At 35.0% G+C, this 7,500-nt stretch overlaps 1 long non-coding RNA gene across 1 annotated transcript; it reads left to right on the plus strand.

The window, feature by feature from the left end:
• Positions 1-1,280: 1,280 nt before the first annotated feature.
• Positions 1,281-3,226, plus strand: LOC115227555. Its single transcript, XR_003883135.2, has 2 exons — positions 1,281-1,685; positions 3,088-3,226. It is a non-coding gene; the product is annotated as an uncharacterized LOC115227555 (long non-coding RNA).
• The last annotated feature ends 4,274 nt before the right edge of the window (positions 3,227-7,500 follow it).

The following is a 7,500-nucleotide window of genomic DNA, read 5'->3' on the forward strand; positions in this document are numbered from 1 at the left end:
GGTAAGCAAGAGCTTCTAACACATTTATTCAAATTTGGTTTTGTTCCAAACATTCGATTTTATCGCATGTATTATACGTCACCATGATCAACAGTGTTTTACTTGTGACCCACAATATACTAATTCATACCTTCGACGAAATGCTTAAGTGTTTTATCAATGTTTTATTATACAAAGGACAAACAAACCCATATAAAGATAAAGAGAGAATTGTATATATATATATATATATATATATATATATGCATATATATATATATATACATACATACCTATATATATATATATATAAATATATACATACACACAGAGAAGGATAAGATCAATATTTAAATATCGATTTTATCAGGTGGCCAGCATGGGAATACAAACCATCAAAGGTAACAATTATTTAAAATTATAATATAGGGTAATAGCAGTCAAATCTTGACTCTAGAGCCACATTAAATGTTCATATAGCACCAGGAGAGAAGACGAAGAGACAAAATAGAATAGCAAACATTTCTGGATAATTCCAGATCCCGGATTTCTGACTCTGCTTAAGAAATGCTCTGCCTTCATCAGTGGAATATACTCAGAAAAGCAAATAAATACAAATATATGCATATACAACATACAATATACTTACATATACGAATGTATTATAATATATATATATATATATATATATATATATATATATATATATATATATATATATATATATATATATGTATATATATATATATATGAGCGTGTATATATAAATCAAGGCGGCTATCAGCATTTTAAGACCAACAGGGAAATAATTCACAATCACTAAAGGTGACAAGAGTGCAGTGAGCACCAGCATTATTAGAAATATTAGTCATAGACTATTTCGTTTTGGGATTTGGTTTGCAAGATTCTTTATATGAGTTCGTGTGTTGAAGCATATTCTGTTCTGTCTGGGGATAGCCATTTTCTTTTTGTGTCTTATAATTCCACAGACTCACCGGTAACATTTCAACGTATTTCTTATTTTTATTTTCCTAAAACTTTTCGTTGAGTCTTGCAAACTTTTACCAGTGATTGTGTTAAATTATAGTCATAGACACCTTAGCCATAAAATACACATGGTGCATTGACAGGGGGGGGGAGCAACATTCCGCACGGTAAGCCAGATGGATTAGATTAGCATGGTAATTTCTTATAGGAAGTTAATACTCATCAGCAATGCTCACTCCATTACGGCTGGTGGAGGCTAACTCACGCCTCTCAGTATCATTGAGAATGACATAAAAATGAGTGATTGATTTCACAAAATGGCAATGTGAAGATTATAAAATATTGAAGGTAGCTAACACACATTTTAAAACCAACCAGGTAATTATATATATATAAAATGTATATAAAAACTTATACACGGAGGGAAGACCACCATGTGGATTTCTTACATGCTAAAGAGGGCAAGCCACGGTACTGGACGAATATGTTCTTAACACTAACTTTTAGTCACCCGCTTGTAGTTTTAGCCTTCTTCACTAATTCTGTTCTCAACCATACTGAATGCGGTTATTTTACCTATGATGATCCAATCCTAAGCTATATTTGAATATAGAAATAATTGAAACAAAACAATTAATCTCTTTAAGTGTTCAAAGTCAACTGCGGCGCAATATCTCCAAAGTTTTGAACAAATTCCAACATGAATTTGCTTGATGAAAGTAAGTATCATGTTTCTTCATTTTTTTAACACGATTACCGTCATAATTAGCTTCATCAATCACCATTACCAACCTCTTCGTCGTTGTCGTCATCATCAACCACAACGGATGATATCTTAGGACACCCACGCGTGCACGCAAGCGCACAGACTCCCTCTCTCTCATACATACAACTATTTATTTACATTTTCTCAAAGCTTGGATAATTTCAATAAATCAGCATTTTATTTTGCGCTTTTCCGTTTCTTGTCCCTTCGGAACGGTTTGTCTAACCGAGGGCAAAAATGTTTTCTTCTAATTTTGTATAGAAGTAGAAGATGCAGACTCTACTGGGCAGAATAATTCACACAATTCCAGTACTTTCTTTAATTCACTCAGGAAAATTATTCAATGCTGCAAATAATTTTCCTCGGCGAAAATTCATTTTGTTCGACGTGATCATATTAATTTTTGAATTAGGATCGATAGATACACACACAGCTCATACGCTTTAACTCATCTCTAAGAGATATAAAAGAGGAATAAATCACATCCCATTGCCGAACAATGATATAATTTTTTTCACTTCGTTTCCATTCATTTCATTTTACCACTGCCAAATCAATATAAAGTCTATCTATTTCCAGCATAAAAGAGGTTTATGCGCATCCGGTCAGTATGTCTAAGTAGTGGTCAATATTGAGGAAATGCAACAATAGAGGCCGCGAAACAGACATTAACATTTTTACGAGTCAAATCCCGTAACAAATTATATATTGCTCGGGAAAATGTAAAAATATATATACATATACACATACATATTTCGGGATGGTCATGTTATTTATTATTTAAAAAAAATATAAATGAATAAATATATGTGTGCATATATATATTGTGTGCCCAGGTAGAGTATACGGGGATCTCTACGTACAACAGTGTTCGGGCAAACAGATCACATTGGCATAATTTGAAGAACGCTGTCGAAGTAGTTTCTCATGGATTCAGATCTACGTTTCGAGCATTGTCTTCTGTGAAATATACACGCTGGCCATTTTCAAGATGTGCAGATAGATTTTAGGAAAGTGTTCCTACATGTAAACAGGATGTGACATTTGTGTTGACAGTGTGTTTGTCTCAAAGCAGAACCGTCCTTCCATCAGCGCTTGTCAATTGGCTGAAGTAACATGAAAGGCATCGTCATTCATGGTATATTCGTGAATAAGTCACAAACTGAAATACGTTGATCTATTGTTTAGGGAAATATTATTTACTTGTTTAAGGGTTGTACTGGATACATAGCGAAAACAGCTCTAACAGTTCAAATAGTAACAATTAAACATATATATATATATACAAATTCATACTATCCGGTAATTAATGTGCTTAAACTTTTATATTTTATGTTTTTTCATTATGTTTCCAGGTTCAAGTACTGGTAATGGAACAGAGGATAGAACAGCAGAAACAAACTTTTGAGTGAAAATCGAAAAAGAGCCTCCAAGAATCGTCTTTGATGATATTTTATGCTATAAAACGATATTTTCTGCATATATAATACAAAATAAAATTTTCTGCATATATAATATAAAATTATATTTTCTTCATATATAATATAAAATTATATTTTCTGCATATATAATTTGAAATGATCATTTCTCAATATAAAATATGAAATAATATTTTCTTCATATATAATATAAAATTATATTTTTTCCATATATAATATGAAATAATATTTCTCCATATATATATAAAATATTTTGTCTTTGTAACGACACTATAATTGTACGTTTCAATACAACACTATGCATGCAAGAGACTGTATAATCCACCATAATGTAATTTCCACAAGTTTCAGGGCCTCACTATGGCTTGAAACAGAAAATATTGCATGATTTGAAATTATATTGATATTCTATCTTCTTGCCAATTTAATGTTATCAATGTAAGCTTTAGAATTGTTAAATAAAGGATTAAATCTGATCTGTTGCTACCGTTCTTTTTCTAGATGCAATACTGTAATACCGCAGACTAAGATCAAATACCACCGGAAGAGGCATTGATTCCATTTGTTATTTTAAACATTCCACTAAAATGTTAAAACTTGCAAAATGTATCATGTTGATTAGATTTACGATCATTTATCTAATTAGTATTATCAGGTCATTCAACTGTCATTGTTCAAGTAATCAACATTTCACAAACAGCTACATTCCAATCAAAGCACCGGACGTAGATTCGTTTTCTACACGTTCATGTCTACTTTCACTCCATCAATGTTACACTTACACGAGACTGCGCACGCCTCAATGTCTTCATTGAAATAGTTTCTTAGTTATACTCTCTACATGATATTCAGGCCCATTAGGCCGCAGTCTCTTTCGGTATCCAACATATTCCAACACCCGGGGATAGAAGACACTCCACTAAAAGAGATGCCAGTCTGTTGCAAGTTTAACCCCTGGTTGTTGCTGGTATTTCTTCTCAGATGACTGCACTGGAAGTGTTTTTCTCGTGGACAGAACTCACCGAACCAATAGTCCATGTGTCTATTTCTGTGTGTGTGTGTGTTGTGTTGTGTGTGTGTGGTGCGTGCTTGTCTGTCTATGTATGTGTGTGTGCTTTTTAGCTCTTCTGTTTTCCGGATCATTGGTCGCTCTCTTGCCAGCCGGAACACCGCTCCGCCCTTCTTTTATACTCTGCTTGTTGCTGTTAAAAGATATATGGAGCCGTTTATCGTAACATCTCTGTCATTTCTACCACTTATTATATGGCCTGTGGTTTTAGATGTCTTGGTACATCGACTGAACTAAGGAATTATTTATTAGTTTCCTCCTAATTAGATGGTCGCACCATTTCACTCTCTTCCATCTGACTACTTCAGTTCTGGTTTATGTCATGTAAATAACGTTTCTTATACAAATTACGCCACTCTCATTATAATATCTCTTTAGTTTTAAACACATTTTAATAACCACTTACGTATGTGTTTCTAGACCCTGATTAGAGAAGCAAAAATGTGCAACCTATCAATGCAACCCTGGCTGATGTCCTACAAGCTCCAGATCCTGTTTCAAATCTCTCAAATGCTATACATGCTAGCGTGACCTGTCTTTTCTAACCTGTGTGTCTAGTGCGACGGGTACTACACAGCTCTCTTTGACATGTTCAACATAAGAACCATTCAGTGTGATTATTTCCTTTGCGTTGTGTAATTAATCTGTATATAATGCTATTCATTTTCATAGCCCATTTTCCCCATATTTCGTCTGAGACCATCAATATTAGGTTTGCTTCCCAACCGCATAATTCCGTTTTTATTTTCGGTCTCATCGTGTGACATGGCACTTTGGGCAATTTTCACCATACTTAGAAAAAAGTACTAGAGTCAATTCGTTCGACAAAAAGTTATTCCAGGGGCCCTCATCCAGCATGGCTGCAGTCTCATGACTGAAATAAAGGAAAAAGTTTTAAAATATATATTTCCTCACTTCGTTATTATCTGTGAACACATATTTTCTCTATTCTCCTTTCAGTGAAGAAAACACATCTGTCTCCATGACATTTCTCCTTCACTCACTCTCTATCTCTTTTGCTACTTCTCTCTCTCTCTCTCTCTCTCTCTCTCTCTCTCTCTATAGCTTTGCCTCTCCCATACACTTTCCTCATCAGTCCATGCTTCTCTCTCTCTCATATCACATGTTGCTTCCCTGCGCGTGGAGAATTAATCCAGCAAAGACGTTCAACATTTTTATAATTGTTTTTCATCTCCGCTGTTTCGTTTAACATATTTTCTCTCTTCATTGTGAACCACAAACATAATCATTCTTCATTATTTTCACACCATAACTTACTTCTCCTTGATCTGTTTCTCTCTGCCTTTCGGTCCTGATATGGCCCCTCCTCCATACCGTTGCCCACAAATTCCATAGGTTCTACAACGATGAGCCCCCAATATACTACAAGCACTATGGCGAACAATCTCATTATGAATCTAACTCTGCAGGATCACAATGTTCAAAAACACATCTACAGACATCTACACATCTGTGCCTTGCCTCAATATACAACACTTAACCTATATTGGGTGCTTGTCACACGTAGTTGCAGTACTTACAATCTTGTGAAAATATGACATACAACAGACAATTTGTAATACGTCCAGGCTGACAAGCAAGCTTTAATACGTGACTGCACGAAGATGTTGAATCCTATACAAACACAACATATAAATGGAACTTGTAGATTATAAACCGTAATGGTTAGCACAAGGTTTATCGAAGAATCAAATTCTGGATTAGTTACATCCACATCTTGGCTATGGGCTCCAAGAAGGGAAGTGCTGTTCCCTCGCATATTCCGCTATAATGCCTAGACGAATAGTAAAATTCTGACCAATAGCAATATTCTGAACATATGGACGTGATAGATGTGTAGCGAGACCAATTTCTATTATTGTATATTTGGAAACATTAAGTTAGTTTCTGAAAGCTCACCACGCTACTCTGTTGAGATAGGTTAAAATAACTATCATAAAATTATTGGACATTTATTGAACCCTGTGTTGTGATCAGCTGAGTGTTGCGCCGGCGCTGGATCGAAGGTCTAATAACGTTACGCGTTATATATTTCTGGAACCTCATTTCTTTTCATAAATTGGTGCCATAAATTATTTACGAGTCAGAGAGGTGAGAGTCATTCATCGAGGCGAAGTATGCGGATTCTGCCGTTTTCAGCATTAATTTGCTTACTCCATCTAATTTTTGAGAGCGGTCGAGTTCACTTTTAGTATTCTCGTTTGTGAGAGCAGTCGAGTTTATTTCAGATATTCTCATTCTAAAAATCATCTCTGGCTCATCGTTGAGTGGATGTTGGTATTGTCTCGGTGGAGGTTTGCACATTTTAAGTGCTCTACAGTTTATTGTTGTTGTTGTTGCTGCTTCTGCTGCTGCTGCTGCTGCTGCTGATGATGATGATGATATACAAGGTAATTCGGTAAACTGAAAATATCATTTCAGTCACCTATTCGATTGATTTATTTACAGAGTAATTCAGTTAACTGAAAGTACCTTTTCAGTTATCCATTCGGATGTTTAATTTAAAGAGTTTACAGGTTTATCCGTGATCCATCCTTGCCTCATTCGTTACTGTTGTGGAAGGATTCCGACAACTCCCATATGATTAAAAGTGAATTGTCACAACATTTGCTATGAATAAAGAACTGTCGAGTTATCAGCAGTTCGCTGTGAGCCGTGTAACCTCGTATAACAGGAAGCCTCGTGCGTTCGTGTAAATACTTCGTTAAATTATTTATCAAACATACAAGGATATAAAAGTTACTTATAAAGGAAATATACTTACACCATACCTCACGTTTTTGACAGTATCCGCGGAAGGAAGAGACTTGTGGATGACATGAATTACATATTATGAAGCACAGAAACAAAACGCTGATGAATCTAAGACTTACAGGAAATTCGAAATTATGTCCTGTAACGCTCGAGTGCACATTAGGATACATGATGAAGATCATACCATAATTCAGCACATTGGTGAAGATCCTCATTGTTCATGTGCTTCAAAATCCATGCATCATATTCAGGTGGGGTTATTCAGTGTTCCGCAGTTGTTTGCATTACCCCCACCCAAAAATAAACTTACAGCCGCCTTTTTTATAAGCTAAATGAATTACTCCAAAGACTGAGCCCTGAAGATTTTATGAGGGATTTTGAAAAAGCTCTTATTAATAGCATTGTATCTGTTTCCTACTACTTCCATCTCATGCTGTCTTTTTCATCTATCACAAAATATATACAGAAAACATGTGAATTTGGCT

Source organism: Octopus sinensis, unplaced genomic scaffold (assembly GCF_006345805.1).
Source record: "Octopus sinensis unplaced genomic scaffold, ASM634580v1 Contig04588, whole genome shotgun sequence".
Lineage (NCBI taxonomy): Eukaryota > Metazoa > Mollusca > Cephalopoda > Octopoda > Octopodidae > Octopus > Octopus sinensis.